This window comes from Dermacentor silvarum, chromosome 1 (genome assembly GCF_013339745.2).
Source record: "Dermacentor silvarum isolate Dsil-2018 chromosome 1, BIME_Dsil_1.4, whole genome shotgun sequence".
Classification (NCBI taxonomy): Eukaryota; Metazoa; Arthropoda; class Arachnida; order Ixodida; family Ixodidae; genus Dermacentor; species Dermacentor silvarum.
In genome coordinates this window covers 434,146,712-434,163,574 of record NC_051154.1, presented here as the reverse complement: position 1 = coordinate 434,163,574, position 16,863 = coordinate 434,146,712, and the positions used below count along the sequence as shown (strand labels likewise).

Sequence of the window (16,863 nt, the reverse complement as noted above, 5' to 3'; positions counted from 1 at the left end):
TACGCCAGCCGGCTACACTGCGATCGAGCTAGAATATAAGAACACCAGTATTATGAGGTACTTAGCTTAGTGTCCTCCTATAGGCTTCTTCTTAAGAGCGGTGCTTCTAGGTGGCACGTTAAGTGCGTCGATGCGATGGAATGCCAACGTATTCGCGCAGTGAGATCGATAGGTAACATACACTTTCAAGAAGTGCTTGAATTTAAAGTGGACGGAAGCACAAACCGGTTAGCAGTCGAGATAAGCAGGAGAGGTTTGGTGTATTGCGGTAAAAAAAAGCAGGGAAGACATTCATGTGACCAGATTTGTTACATGCATCGGTAGCGGCACAAGGTTGACAGTGAAGTTTTGAGGAAGAGAAACGGATGTATACAAAAATGCTAGAATGAAAAAAAAAACATGTATAGCATACCTCATTAACTGAAACTGGCTAGGTGATTATTCGTCAGCGCCCCGTTTCAAAGGGGATACTCATCATCATGCTTATGCTGTCAGGTGGTAACGCAAGCGTACGGTGTATGCATGTCTCAGAAGGTACACTGCAGAATCCAGCACTGTTGTGTTCGTACAAGTGTTTCGCACTGCGTGAGTGGATCTTTAACCCAGAAGCGCTTCATGGTATACCTTCGCAACGCGGCCAGGTCGGTCCAAGTGTTGCTGCATGGATGTCATTCGACTCACGTGGCGCACGCTACACACTGTTGCGATCAATGACGCAACTGATTTCCCATACCTCTACTACATGCCTTTGCATAACTAACACTTGCTTTGCATAGTCTTTACAAAATATGAATGCTGGAGATTATGAAAAAAGGTTTCATTTTCCTGCCTTTTTCTACCCTCTGCTCTGGTTCTGAGACAATCCTTTCTTTTCTTCGTTCGTTCGTTTTCTGGCGTCTCGAAACTGAAGACGTGGCTCAGTGCGTCAGGGGCAATTTGAGGGCAAGTGAACAACAGCAAAACGAGCGAGGCGGGACTCTAGCGCGGACCTCCAGCGAGCACCAAGCAAAGGCTGGGGCGGTGCAAGCGGCGCCCATCATTGTAAAGGAAAGACGAGACAAAAAATTGAGGGATACGCGAACGCCTTGATGATGTGGGTGTCTTCCGGAATGCTTCCGGCCAAAGTCTTCTGAGAGCTCGGGGTTCGAAACTGTCGGCATCGCGGAACTCGCGGCGACAGCTTATCGCGGCGCCACCCGGAAGCTTTGATCCCCCCTTTTTTCGAGGAGAAGCGGAAACGGCGCAATGACCGGGAAGAGAAAAATTCTTTCCCGGCGTTCCCCCACTGTCCGCCGAAACCAGCACAAAGGGTGCTGTTGTTATTCTTCGCTGCTGCTTAGATGGCAGTTCTCGACTCGGCTGAAATTTTCGTGTCTCTTGTTTATTTCAAAAAATCCCTTCCCTCAAGCTGACCAGAAATCCTTGACACCAAACCAAAATGAAAACGGAGGAGGGGGGGGGGGGGGGCGGAAGTGCGACAAATCGAGTGCGCTGCACATAATTTGGCGCCACAGTACTAATACCACGCGTCATTTTCGATCGCTTTAAGAGCTCCTGTCTGGCAGTTTCAGGAGGTGTCTCTTACTCTCCCTTTCACTGTTCTTTCTTTACCATGACTTAATCCCAAAATCTCAATGCATTCAAAGCAATTGCTTTTTTTTTCTTTCTTGTTGAATTCTAGCATCTGTTTGCTGTCTCTGGGAATAACCCGGCGACCCCCATGGGAGATTATCGACGCCAAAAAGGATAAGCAACCTATGAAGCCCATTCGTTCGGGTGTAAAATATTTTAAGCGTGCAAGGAAGGGGGGAGTGGAGACACCTCGGAATATTCAATACTTTTAGTCAGGATAGAGTGTGCAGAAGTAGGAAAGCTCGGGGCATAATGCTTCTCAACGCCGATTTGCCAAACAGTATAAACGTGCGTATTGCTTATGCACACACTGGTAGGGGTGGGTTGGCCGGCAGGTAGTATTCGTAATACATTCCCCACATTAATGCTCTGTGTTGACAGCGCCTGTTGCTCATATGATCTGAGAAATGCGGGATAGGATTCCGGCCCATGCATCATGCTAATTATCACTTTTTAGAGAAATTATACTCTTATCAATACTATCCCAGGTGTAATATTATCAACGCGACAAGTCGTCGCAATATAATTATCCTACAAGGCACACTCGCTGTACCGGAACATTCGTGAATGTTGCCGCCACTTCGACAACAAGATGTAATCAATTTGCAAGCGCTACGCGCAGTGTTGCATAATCTGCAATCCATGAGATCCTTATCGATTGCAGTGGAATGTATGATGAGGCGTGTGTAACTGGCGGATTTGACTAGAGCGATTCCCTCAGACAACCGTTGACCAAGCCAGCCGCCACTTGATTGTCACCTTAGTGTGGATTTGTTTTCTAAAAGCACGCTCGCCCACAGAAGAGTTCGATCATTTATTCCCCATTCCTGGTAATGTTATTTGTGATCCTTTCAGCGTCACCAGACAGCGACAATATGCGTGTTGTCTATACATATCAAACAATCAGGTCAACGATACGAATCCCATCAGCTAATAAAAGAAACGAAATTACTTATTCGCACTACTACTCCGTGCCCTATCAATGTGAGCCCGCCTTGGACAAGCATAGACGCACGAGACCTCGGCGACAACGACACACCATATGAGAAGCACCGGGGCGAAACGTTCAGCGATTTTTAAAGTGCAGGGCACTTTCTCACGTGCTCAGAATGTGCGATTGGTTAAGCTGAGAGCAGGAACAAGCAGGAACTCTTAGAGAATGACACCACGCCGTAGTCTTTGGCTACAGCGCAATCTCTGGTCCAGTGACAAAGTGCTACGATACGCCTGCCACTCATAACCTTTAGGACGTCTTCAGCAGGCCATTCTCTACGAAAAGGCCTGGCAATTCCAATCATGGCTTTGCTTTTAACCTATAAGTAGGCCTCAAAAGCTTCTTAGTGTGAAAGAAGGAAATAAATAAGACGCATCCACCGACATATCTTATGTCGCAGTCATTTTCCCTTCTCTTGGAGAAAATCAATCTTCCCCTCCGGTGCGCAACATATGCTGTTATTCCGCACGACACCTGTCGTGGAGTTCTGTGGAAGAGAGAGAAAATTGACGAGGGAAAGGCAGGGAGGTTGACCAGGCTCAGCCCAGCTGGATACCCTGCACTGGAGAAGAGGGAAAAGAAATAAAAGATGAAAAAGGACGGGGAAGTTTCATAGTCTGCACGGAAACATACGAAATGAAGCGTTCATCCTTCAGTTCTTCACAAGCGGTCATATAGGATAGGTTGATGCATCTCCAGGAATGCAGCATTGCTGTCGCCGCTTGGCACATCGCAGACGCACCAGGCCACGTTGCCAACGTCTTCACTTCTGTAAAATGCCTGTCCCTTATTGGCTCTAAAGCTGTCCGTTGGCAAGCCTCTCGTTTTTCTATTATGGGCAGTCACACAGGAGGTGTCTTAAACTTTCTTCCATGCGACATGTGCTACAAGTGGCATTGTCCGCCATTTGTAGTTATTTCAATAGGCTTTCGTAAAAGAAACGCCTACTCTGCAGGCGACGCAGTACTACGCAGTTTTTCTGGATGTATGTGAAAATACGCATCGAGTATCACCGAGGAACGGTTGTTTTTCATATATGCGTGAATGGCGTTCAGGAGTCGGTTAGTGAATTCTAGTGCATTCCACTTCTTTAAAGTTATGGTACGAGCAAGACCGCTGAGGTGCTGACCTGCATCCGTTCCCGACAACACAAGAAAGATGCTTTCGCTTTATCGGTGTGCTTCACCGGTGATCTATTCGGCACTGTCATTGTCGATGATATCGCAGTGCCCCTGTAGCCCCTGAAATATGAACTTATGACAATATACGGTCTCCTGATTCGGGATCCCACACTTATAAAAAAAGAAAGCTCGCGCTGTTATAATATTAAAATACAAACACAAGCTGCTTGTACTCAGCTTCGAAAGTCTGAAACTGACAATGGTGTTGGCAATAAATACCCCTTGTTGAAGGCGATATGGTTTATGGGAAGTACATCCGCTTCTTTTCGAGTCACGTTTTTTCCGAGTTACGCGCGCTTCGCATGAGTGGCCAACTCGCGCACAACTTCACGTTACTTTCGATAGTACCAAGATGAAACGCTGCGAGGCGCGCGGAGCCGTAAACCAATGTCGCACGTTAGGCTCGTTGGTATAGCATGATGGAGGCAAAAGGCGTAGCACACCTGAAACAGGACAAAGAAGGGCACAGACTACACGTAAGAGCAAAACAGACGGAAGTGTTTAGCAGGCATATAAAATGAAAAATAAAGATATCAGATTTCCTGTACGCAATTATTATTCTTATTATTTGATTTGTAAACCAATACACAGGAAAGAGAAAGCGAGAAGCAAGGCTGGCAACTGCCACCACAAGGGGCACAACGCCTTCCTACTCTTCGGAAAGGACGAGAGAAACATAGAAGGAAAGATAGGAAGGAGGGGAGGAAAGAAAGAGCGAGATGACAAATCTCAAAGAATAAAGTAAAACATACAGTAGGGCCCGGCCCTGCAGGTCAAGGTACTGAAGAATGTAAGATAAAAGAATTAGTTGTTGGGTTACAAACGTGCCCCTAAGTTCGTTGCTTCTAGAAAAGTAAGGAGAGCGCGATGAGCCTGATCACGTCGAGGCGCACAACCACTGGGGTATAAACATTCATCTAGAGTCATACACCGCAGGCCAAGGAGATGGTAGTCCCCCACTAGCGATTTTCGTTGCGCACTGAAAGCGGGACATTCCAATATCAGGTGCTAAAGTGTCTCGCAGCCACCACAAGACGTACACGAAGGACTAGTCACACGTCCTTGTCTGTGTAAACGTTCGTGCACATTAACATAGCCGACCCTTAGCTTGAGTAGTTGCGCTCTAGCGCGACGAGGCAAGCCTCGACCGCGAACACGCGGCGGGAACGTTCCATTTGCGACGCGCTGGTCTGGATGGTGCTTGAGTAGGTGGTGACAAATCAGCAGGCGAGCGTCATCAAGCTTGCGCAAAATTTCTGGGCAAACACAGTCGTTATGATTGCAAGTTGAAGCCAGTCGATCAGCCTCTTCATTTCCGGCGATCCCTACGTGCGAAGGTATCCATTGAGCAACGAGAGATACCCCATGTGATAAAATTTTGTTGGCAGAGTCAGTAATGCTGCGCACAATTGGGCAATCAACCTGACTGCGTTGTAATCTGCTAAGGGCAGCGCGGGAGTCAACCTGACTGCGTTGTAATCTGCTAAGGGCAGCGCGGGAGTCCGTAAATATGACAATCTTCGGTGTGGTTAACTCCTCTTGCACGTATTTCAGTGCAACATTAATTGCTGCTAGCTCCGCAGTTGTTGACGAGGCTGGATGGGGTATATGAAATATACGTCGTACTTGAGTTGAAGGGCAGGAAAAAGCTGCAGAGGCGCCTTGACCGTCGCTGTGTACAGATGCATCTGTAAATACTTGAAGGTAATGTGGAAATTTCTCGAACATGTGCGACTGAGCCAATTGGAATATGGCCGAAACAGGCATATCAGACTTTTTGTGTATGTCAGTGATTGTAAGGTAAATGGGCAGCACGTGTTTGGTGATATCTTGCGGTGGTGAAGGCGTAACTGAAGCATCATGCTCAGAAATGTCAGTAATGTTCATAAATAATGCCGCCATTTTTCCAATGCAAGAAAACGGCCGGTGAATCAGACGATCAAGGAGCATGTGACCATTCGATGCGCGGTGCAGACGCTCAATATGAAATAGAGCTCTCTGGTCTGCTTGTAGCCTTAGAGGTAAATGATGTGCTTCAGTGAGTAATGGAACTGATTGCGCCTCACGAGGTAATCCCAGCATTATTCGAAGGGCAACGCGATGATCACGTTCCAGTTGGGCCATCAAACTAGGTGGAACGTTCAGAAATGGTAACGCATACATCATGCCTGCGAGTACAGATGATTGGTACACCTGCAGAGCCGTTGTTTGGTGACAGCCAGCACCTCTAGCAGTCAATGTGGCCACATACTTAAGGATGGATTGCGATTTGTGTCCTACGAATTTAATGGCAGGACGCCAAGAGATGCGATCATCCACAATTAAGCCCAAATAACGGTGTTGTCGCGCCCAGCTTATCGGCGTTTCGTCAAGGTACAGCCGGCTCATTGTTCGACGAGCGCGCTGTTTAGGGTGGTATGCTATTGCAGCTGACTTAGCAGGTGATATCTGCAGGCCAACTTCACCCAAGTACTCCGAAGTCGCGTTCAGAGCTCTTTGCAAGCGTGCACGAAGCCGCGGGCCAAGGTGCGAAGGGCCGCTTATCCACAGAGCAATATCATCTGCATAGATAGCTATGCTCACAGGGAAGTCACTGTCTCGAGGCAAGCGACTTGGAAGCGCGGCGAGTACTGTGTTAAACAGAAGCGGCGATAAAACGCTGCCCTGTGGTACACCGCACTTAACAGTGCGGGATTCACTTGTTATTGCTCCAACACGCATTTTCATGCGGCGCTCCCATAGGAAATTGCACACAAAGCGAAGCAGACGACCCGCAATTCTCGCGGTTGCAAGAGCGAAAATAATCGCCTGATGCGGAACCGAGTCGAAAGCTTGCTTTACGTCTAGGAAGAGCATGTAGGCGGAGTGCTTGTTTCCTTTAGCACACTCAAGCACTGAGACAAGGTCTGAAATGCTGTCCAGAGCTGAACGGCGGCGACGAAAACCGCTAATCACATCAGGGAAAAAAATTAGCTTCTCTAGCCTGTCTTCTAGACGAATCAGGACCATTCGCTCCATTAACTTGATGACATTTTATGTTAGGGATATTGGCCGGTAGGATTTGAGGTGTCGTGCAGGGCGCCCGGGCTTTAAAATTGGTATTATCACGGACGATTTCCACTCAGCAGGGATTACACCAGTTCTCCATACCTCGTTATACTCGTCCAGTATACGGTCATGAAAACTGTTATCAATGTTCCGTAATGCTTGATATGTCACACCGTCTTCACCTGGGGCAGTGCGGCGTTTGGAGAGGCTGAGCACGTGTCGCAGCTCCTCAAGAGTGAAGTCTGCCTCGTCCATCTGGCAGGCTGGACCGTAGAAAGCAGTCATGGTACTCTGACTTGTCAAAGAAGAAAGGTTGCCATTTGTGGTGTCACCGGACATAGGAGAGACGAAAAGGTCTGCAAATGCCTCCGCTAGAAATTTTTGCGCAAGCATTTACTAGAAGCATACAATTATAAAAGTTGTATGCAAGTTGCTGCTGCCGAAAACGCTAGCAAAAGAAACCTTGGTTGCACGTTTTCGACAACGCTTGATTATGCCGTCATTTTGTTCCGAATAAGAGCTGGTCAATGAAACTTCGACATGATATCAATATTTGTTTACTCATTCATATACCTGCAGCCACTCAAAAAGAAGCAATTTAAATAGTATAAGGTCGAAACTTTAGTACACAATTGTCTTACGGGCTGTATTCAATTTGCGATATATATTTCCTACATCTATACGGATTGGTCCTTGTTATGCCACGCTCATACACACACACACACACACACACACACACACACACACACACACACACACACACACACACCCATATATGACCAAGAAGAAAGGGAACCGAGGTGCACAATATTTATTAAGCATATCATAAGAAGCGAACCAACAATGACACCAAGGACAACTTAGGACAATATATATATATATATATATATATATATTCACAGGATCCTAAAGGAGTGAAGGAGACGTATGTCTCTCTCTCTCTTTATATATATATATATATATATATATATATACATATGTGACCTTCTAGAACTTGAACAAGTTCTTTGCAGCGACTGCACCCGCAGCTTAGCACAAGACACGAGCCGACACGCCTGCCTCTGCGAGAACTTTACAACTCCTAGGCCTTTAAAAAGCGCCGGTTTATGGCCGACTAACCGGGGACCTTGAAGTAGTCGACGACCTCAGCGACGCCCAAGTTGTCTCGCTATAAAGCCATATGCCGTAAAAAAAAAGAGGGGGGGGGGGGGGTAGAGACAGACACACAACCAACGGGGTAGTCCAAATTCCATCGAAAAATGTATGAATAAATACAGAAAGGAAACCCGGAATGGTTGAAAACAGTGAGGACGAAACCGACGTATATATAAAGTACCGTGAACTCTCGCTCCACTCGTATACAGCGACCCTATAGCTGTGTAAGAATAATCAAACAACACCAGTCGAGCCTTACGTCGAATCGAATCTTCGCAATCCGTTTATTATACACTCGTCTTCGTATAACTGGTAGCGTCCGCGCAGATATGACTTCCATCCGACCAGTCGAGTTTCAATTTGGCTTGGCGTAGTTTCAGCTTGGCACGCATGTTTTTATTTGGGCCTTTAAGTTGCCTTCGTGTCGTCCGACAGCCAACGTATTCCCTCTGGTAGCTTTTCGGTGCCCTTTCGTTAGCGTTGTCCTCCGCGTCTTTCTTGCTCTCTACACTAAGCACATATTCTACTCAACTAGCCAGACATTTGGCTCAATAAAAAGTCTTCAGTACTTCTCTGTACTACTTGTGTTTGTCTGTAGCAAGGCTGTACGAGTAAGCTTGACCTCGCGTGTGTCAGCGCAAAGACGCTATCGGGGAAGTACAGCGATTTCAGCCAAAACCCCGGCTGTCGTCGCGCGTGAACGGATCTAGATAGGAAAGTGAATCAATGCCTGCTCCTGACTCCGCGCGACCTTGCGTGCGGCGGGGCGTCCTGCTTTTGCGCACTTATTTTTCATCGATTTTGCTAGCCTTGTTTTGATGCAATGCCTGGCCGGGACATCCCTTATAAGGCTAACGATTGAACATCCCGTCCTCTCCACAACCCCTCCGGAAGGGCTAGATTGGACGCTCACTCTAGCGAAGCACGAAACAGTTATCCGCTTACACAAGAGCGAAATCTCGCTTTTTATTTTATCCCCTCGTTATCGCGCTTCTCTTATTTTGACTGATGGGTCTGCTTTGGTCTTCGGGAGCACGTAGCCACGCCGGGGCATGAAAAAGATGAGCTAGGCACTTGAGGCAATAAAAAAGCAAACTGTGGAACGTCTTCGTGTAACTCTATTTCGTTATATTCTGATATCACGTTGATTACGCTTTTCTTTCTTTTGTTCTTTTTTGATGTGTCTAGCTTTGGTTTTTATGGGGCGTTATCTTTCACCGTTCTATATAACTTTTTCACCCGGTCTTTTCAATTTAATACACGATTACTCCAGTGCTTGTGCGGTAGACAAGTTGCGGGCTCATTAAGTGCATTAGTGTTCAGGAAAAAAAATTAGAATAGCTCGCAGAAAGCCTCCCAAGACGTAGGCTTCCTGAAATTAAAGTTTACAAAATAAGGAGGCTAAGCTGTCTTTATTTGCAGGCCACAATTTTTCGAATCACATACGAGCCCCTGCGCTTATTGCGCTCAAGCGCTGGGTAATAATAAGTTATTCCATTCAACAACGTTGGTGTAGCCAGCAAGAAATGCCCTCAACCTAGCTATCTTTCCCCACGCCACAAGCCTTTGGGCAGCGTTAGTCACGGAGCCATAGCGTAATCTCTTTGTGTAACGATAATTATCTAATGCCATAAATCCCTAGCTACATTGGCTTTAAATTGGACAGTACTGCCGTAATCCATTCGTCGGTTTTCTGCAAACGCTCATAACTTAGGAAAGGAGGGGGGGGGGGGGGAGGCGGTGAAGTGAGAGGTTGTTCGGGCAAGCGAGGCTGCAAGGGCTGCGTCGATTTGCTGGGCCCGCTTGGCGAAATGTCTGAATCAGCCCGACTTCTGACTCGACCTGCTCGCATCGAGTTCGTACAAAATGAGCTTGCGGGAAGGTTGAGTCAGCCAAAGCTCAGGCTCCCGATAGTAAAAATGGATATGACGCCGTCACGTGAAAAGACAATAGGGCAGTTGCAATCGATATGTGGACGTTCCTCTCGACATGACCCTGCCAGTTCGCAACTCTCCTCTAATGAGGAGTAGAGGTCCCCTATTCTGCCTCCGAAAAAAAGGAGAGCTCCTCTCTAGCCCCGACGAAGATTTTAAAAAGAAAAAAAGGGGGGGGGGGGGGGGAGCTTCTGTCTACGTCGCCACCGCTCCCGGCCGGCGAAGTAAGTGAGATGTGCGGTAGCGTTCTTCTGACGCGGACCTTGCACCAAACGCTTGAGTCGCACGTAGTCGCCCGCTGGGGTCCCGCGTTGGCGCTCCGCCAAATTGGCAACACTGTCCAAGAGCAGCAATATAGCTGAGCAAGAAGCTGTCGACGACGCGGTCGAAGAGGCTTGCACTTAGGCCTCTGCGCCAGCACTGGTGCCCTAGCCCTGGGCCCCTCTCTTCACTGAACTCGCCACTATAGGAACGGGCTGCAAAACACCACTGCGTGGTACGTGCGTAGTTAAGAAGCGAGAGATATCGCGCGTGCAGCAACGACGGCCAGCAGCGCGAGCTACGAAAGAAGCAGTGTGAGAGAAGGCGCGCCATTGAGGCAAGGGGGGGGGGGGGGGGGCACAATACCGTTTAGGATACGTTTCGCTGCACTGTCGCTCGCGCCTCCGTGCGGAGATCCGTTCTGACAAATGGAGCGTCATCCGCGACGCGGCTTCTTGCACTTCCTTCGCACGCTTCGGCAGTGCAGAGGAGCCGCGCCGTTGCGAATTTGCGTTCAGGATGTGATGAGGACATGCTCAGAGACCGAAGAAGAAATGATCTGAACAATGGAAACTCGCACCCGGCAGAATGAGAGGCTGTGTCTGGCCTTTCTTTCTTTCTTTCATTCCTTCAGACGTCCGTTCCTTCCCTTTATGGGAGGTAATGCACCGTAGTTAAAAGCCATATTGGCAGCGCTCCAAGAAAACGGACCATAACTGCTATGGGAAAGTGGCTGTTTAGCATGTATATTTGAGGATTGTACGAACCAGGTAATTTCAGGAGACACAAGTTGACCGAAACGTATTTCCCGAAAAAAGTAATACCAATACAATTGAGAAACAGAATAGAATAAACTAGTAACCGTACGCTCTCCAATTTGTGCTTGCAATTGAGCATTTTCACACATGTACTGAAAAGTAACGGCAATGTATAAAGCTAAAGGTCATTCCTCTTTTTTTAGTGTAGGTACACATGAGTGTAGCGCCATTTCAAAGGGGCGACGCAAAGCTTGCTCTTGCCTCTCCAAATCGGCACTCCGCTTGACTGGTTTCTACCCAAGACAACGAATGATATCGCAGTTTGCCCTCTTGAACATTCACTAGCAGAAGAGGCGGCGCAGATTCGGCGGACAAACCGCACGGGCGAGCGTGGACCGAGAAAAAACATTTCACGGGCGGCACGAGGCCGGATCAAAAGAATCACTGTTAAACAGATAGACCGTGCCAGCATGCGCCGCCGGATCCTCTGCGAAGCGTCCGCCTTCGGCAACGGCCGGAGTTCACACCAGTGCTGGGCCCACCGTTTTGATGAATGGGGCGTAGTTCCAGCGCATACGCCTACTCCCCCCCACCTGAAACATAGTGGGTACATCAGTTCCCTTTTGTAGGCCCAGCGGCACCTTCCACTCGGAGCTCGTTTGTACCGCCTTGAAGCCTTGGCCGATCCTGAAACGCTTGCGTGGCCCGGGGCGCTTAACGATTGAATGGAAATCGAGTGTCGTCCGACTGTGCGCGACGGTCGTTACAGCGGCTGCTTTTTTTTTTATTGCTTTAAAAAAGGTCCTCTACGAGGCCGTCGATTCGGAACAAAGAATACGCTTTTACGACCGCTCCTTGCGGACGACAGGATTTCTTTAATCGCTGCGGGAGCCGCGATGCTCACCAAAGTGAAGAACGTAAGACGAGCGCCGGTTTAGTTTTACAAGAACCAGTGAGGATAGTGTTCTGGGTGGATTTTTTTATTTTGTTTACATATTGCGGTGTCTCCGCGTGGTTAGACAAGTGCCGCAACTCACGTTTCAATTTTGTTTTCCGCTTTCGGAAGCTGTGTTAATAGATCTGGTGTGTGCGTTAGCGTGGCTTCAGCGGCCCTTTTCAACAACGAAGCGCGATTCATGGGTATACCCACCGCTAAGCTGGTTCATTCACGTCTGCTTCGTTTTTGTGCTTCTTGTGCCAGTGGTGCGCAGTCGTCAGTGCTTCCCAATTGTCACGTTTCACGAAGAGCTTGTGCACGCGTTGTATGCATGTTTTTTTTTTTTTTTTTGCCGCATCGCCTTGTGTTTTGCGCCCGCTCATTTTGTTGCTGGTTTCGGAGTGTCTTGGGCGCATGCGTGCGTTGTCCTGCTGCCGCAAAAGTTTCCAATAAACGTTCGGAGTTGTGAGTAGCGCTTTTCGCGTCTGTCTCGTCTTACTTTGTCCCGTCTATCGCGCTTTACCGTACTCAATTATGCATCACCAACTGGCCCAACATTCTACTCTATTGAAGTTTAAGTCTTACGCTTGAATGCAGCAAACGAGTACACCCGTAGTCACTGCATGAAAAGCTGTGTCAGTACGTGAACGAAATTACCAGTCATTAAAAGTCACTGTAAAATAAATTACACCCTTAAAAATGAAAAGAGATATAAATCTGTCTATAACTCACACCCCTACACACAATGAAGGTGTAAGCGTGTGAGTTATAGACAGATGTACACCTTTTATCAATTTTAAGGGTGTAAATAATTTAGCAGTGTTGGAAAGAATTTGCGCAATTTTTTGTTTATAAGAGCTGTTTGCCATGGCCCGGCCGCCCTCTCTTTATGTCCAACCTTGCGATTGGCTGACACTGCTTTTACGAACAGTCTTAGCGTAAGAACGGCTGCGCAAGTACATGCCTTGTACTCAGCGCAGAAAAAAAGAACGTCAGTACGTGCACCATCAGTATCATCATCATCATCAGCCTGTATTTATGTCCACTGCAGGACGAACGCCTCTCCCTTAGATATTCAATTACCCCTGTCTTGCGCTCGCTGATTTCAACTTGCGCCTGCAAGTTTCCGAACTTCATCACCCCACCTGGTTTTCTGCCGTCCTCGACTGCACTTCCCTTCTCTTGGTATCCATTCTGTAACTTTAATGGTCTGTCGGTTATCCATCCTACGCATTAAATGGCCTGCCCAGCTCCATTTTTTCCTCCCAATGTCAACTAGAATATCGGCTATCCCCGTTTGCTCTCTGATCCACACCGCTCTCTTCCTGTATCTCAACGTTTGGCCTAACATTTTTCTTTCCATCGCTCTTTGCGTGCACTATGGATACAATCAATATCTGGATAAAAGAAAACATTGCCAAATATCAGTACGCCTCCTCTTAGCTGATAGAAATATTTACATAACGGCACTCGCGGAGGTGCCTGTAAGGGGCATGTTATATATTCTGGGGTTTCCAGCGTTCCAGCCAGCGGCTGGTGTAGTGGCCAGCCGCAGGCTGGAATCACGCCAGCGACTCCAGAATCGCCGAAGAATTGCCCCCTGTATAGATCAGCATGCTGAACGCGGCCCACAGCAGCGCGGCAATCCACTGTTGCCTCAGTGCATGCGCACAAGAGCGCCGCGAGCGAGCGCTTTTCGTTTGGCCAAAGGCGCAAACTAGGCAAGTTCTCTTCAGTGAACCCGAACTATATAGGCCAACATACTGTCGGCCAGCCAAGCTAGCGCACGACGAATTCTGGTCTAGCGGCTTCTGCGTGAGATAGCACATGTGCAATTCCCGTGCCGGTGGGCGAATGCCGCCGGTCAGGCAGACTGCACCAGACACTAGACTGTATGAGCATCCACTTATCGCCGGTGTAGTGGAACTGCGCCTCACGTGGCGCACGTCCGTGATAAGGTGGAGTATCACGTATAAACTAGCTCTTAAGGCTCGCAAATGGCAACTACAGAATGTGTTACTTGCGCTGGCAACACCGTCCTCTTAAACCATAAGATGACTACGACATCGAGGTTCACGGCGGCTCTTTCGCTTCGTGCTGTGCTCAAGTTTCTCGTTTGTGGCGCAGAATTGAGGTGTTTAGTCGAAGCCGAGAGGGTCTCAAGGATTTCAGCGACGGAACCGCGGAAATGGTTGCACGGTGCCTGCAAACGTCCGGCCCGCCTAGCGAGTCACATTAGTCGTCTTTAAACACAAAGAGCAATGTATTCATTGATCGAGTGATCAATCAATAATTCTATAAATAAATAAATAAATCGATCGCTCACTCAATCAAATCATTTAGGAACTGAAAGATTCAAAAATAGAAATGACAGCTGTATCACATTGACGTCATGGTGCAAAGCTCCATGGAGCTGTGCACGCAAGAGGGGTTGGGCGTGCACGCCCAACGCCTCCTGCTTATTAGGTTTATTTTCTTTTACTGTGACGGCAGAAGCTTCTTTTATAAACAGAAACAAAAAACTGAAAAAAAAAACAAATTGTAAGCGCTGGACTAGTGAGAAAGCTGGTTAAATGGATTCAACATTTTTGCGCGCACTTATCCCGCTGAACGCGCACACTGCAGCCTCACAGAGCAGCACAAAGCACGTAGCCGAAAGTGGGATGAAGTGAGAGGCGCGACAACGGTGACGCACAAAGAGAGGACACACAAATAGGGCGAATCAGAAAAGAAAGTGGAAGACACGCGTCTAGGGCTTAATCGAATAGAGAGCGCCGTAGTTTCGCCGAAACAGACGTGCTCGCGGCTAGCCTCTGTGGAAGACTGCCCAATACAAAGGGGAACGGGAAACCGAACGGGGCAGCTGAGCGTCGACGGCAAGCTGCTTTACAAGCACGCGGAACGCTGGGCTAGCAGGAGCGCAACTACTATGCAAGCGCGTGCGCAACAATAACACTCCCGACGGTGCCGACACGGACGCGTCGGCAGTAGACAGAACGATCACACCTGCGCTGCAACAAAGAATAGGACGACTAGTAGTTTGTCGTCAGCTAATGTTTCAATTTGAACTTCCGCGTATTTTCATCTATGATGTACAAGCGCGACGGTGGGACAAAACAGCTGCACTGAAGCAGATCGATCTTGTCTAATGAATAGCGACGCTCCGGGGATGAGATGAAATACTTGGTCGCTAGACGCAAGAAAAATATTTACAGAGAAGGCCGGTGGCACGCCGAGTTTCTTACGGTTCAAGGAGCCGGTGTGATGAATTGCGGCGAGTCTAGGTGCCGGTGTGGCATGGCAGGCGTCACTGTCCTCTTCATGTGACATCTAACCGACCCGAAGAGGCTCTCGAAGGAGGTCTGGGTCTCGGAGCAGACATGGAGCGACTAGGGCTCGAAGAATGACCCACCACCCTATAACACGAGCTGACAACGGCAACGTTCTCTTCCATCGCGCGCTCTTCTATCCGAATCATCACAAAAATATCCCATTCACTTTTTGCATGGTCAGCAAGACTGCCGACTAACATATCGACAATAATTATATAGGCGAAAAAGAAGAAAAAAAACGCGCACAGGATAAAATAATCAATAAATGACAAAGGGCAATAGTAACCTATACCTCAGCTTTACGAGTATAGATAAAAACAAGGACAGCGTAAAGTAGACATAATCATATTTAGGATGGACAGCTTGGCTAGCCCATAGCCGAAAAGACAGCCCGGAAACAGGAATAGTGACACCAGAGGAAAGAAAGGGCCGGCGCTGCTCGTCCCGTGCTTTCGTCTGTTCTCTTTTGTCCTAGTCCTGTCTTCGGAGTGTATTTGTATACAAGCACTAACGATATTCACAGAATACAATATTAAAATAATAATAAGTCGCGTGAATAGAAAAACGCTGCAACCAATCGGCGTTTCAAATTCGGAGTTCTACTGTGTAGTGAATTGTGTCCGACAAAGAAAGAGTTTACATTCATATACAAACAACAATATAGCAGTATTATATGGAAAACCGCGATTTGATTACGAGGAACGCCGTACTGGGGGACTCCGGATTAATTTTGACCACCAGGGGATCTGTAACGTGCCCTCAATGCACGGGACACGGGCGGTTTTGCATTTCGCCCCCATTGAAGTGCGGCCGGCGCTGCCGTGATTTGATCCCGCGACGTCGTGCTTATCAGCGCACGACCATAGCCGCTGAGCCTCATAACCTCATAAGAAACACAACGACGTAACCAATAATTGAGAAATACTTTAATGAACAGTCGGGATTAACCCAGTCATCAACACGGGGGCCGCACGTTTCAGCTTCACCGGTTACCCATCTGTATTGAGTGCTTGGGCGGTGATTTTATCCAACATGCATTTGTTATATTTTCCACGTGCATTTTATTGTCACTTATGCCAATTAAAACTGAGGAAAGTTCGCACATAGCATTTCTTGATCATAATTAATGCTTGATTCTGGCGATAACGTAAGGCCTAGCGGTATTTTTTTAGTGTGCAAGAGGTTCAATAATCTTGAGATATCGATCCGCAAACTATTCGCCATGACACATCGCGTTCCGCTTAGTTTTGTCTCGCAGTACTTGGTGAACCGTCCTTGCTTAATAATATCAATGTTTTAATGTATCCGGTACGCATTTTGATGTCGGCCACAACAAAACTGGTGCTTATATCTGGCTTTATTCAGTGCCCATGACTTCTGCAAAAGTAATATTTGCTACTAATTGAAAGTTTTCTTTTTTTGCGAGATTCACCGGAATGGGTGACTTTGATTATGATCGTTTGGGATTTGAATGGCGCAGCAGCCAGGCAGGCTATAATGCGCCAACAACATAAAATAATCGCCGACTTTACACAGAGATTTGCTGAGTACGTAATTCCCACCCATTCAACGTAACTAGATGATAGATGATACTATGTCTCAGTTGTATCTGTCAGAGGTGATTTTTCAGA

General features: G+C 47.7%; 1 protein-coding gene across 2 annotated transcripts in view; it reads right to left on the bottom strand.

The window, feature by feature from the left end:
* Positions 1–16,863, bottom strand: part of LOC119448495 (frequenin-1-like) — a 530,094-nt gene that overhangs the window by 467,742 nt on the left and 45,489 nt on the right. The gene's annotated exons all lie outside the window — the stretch shown is intronic.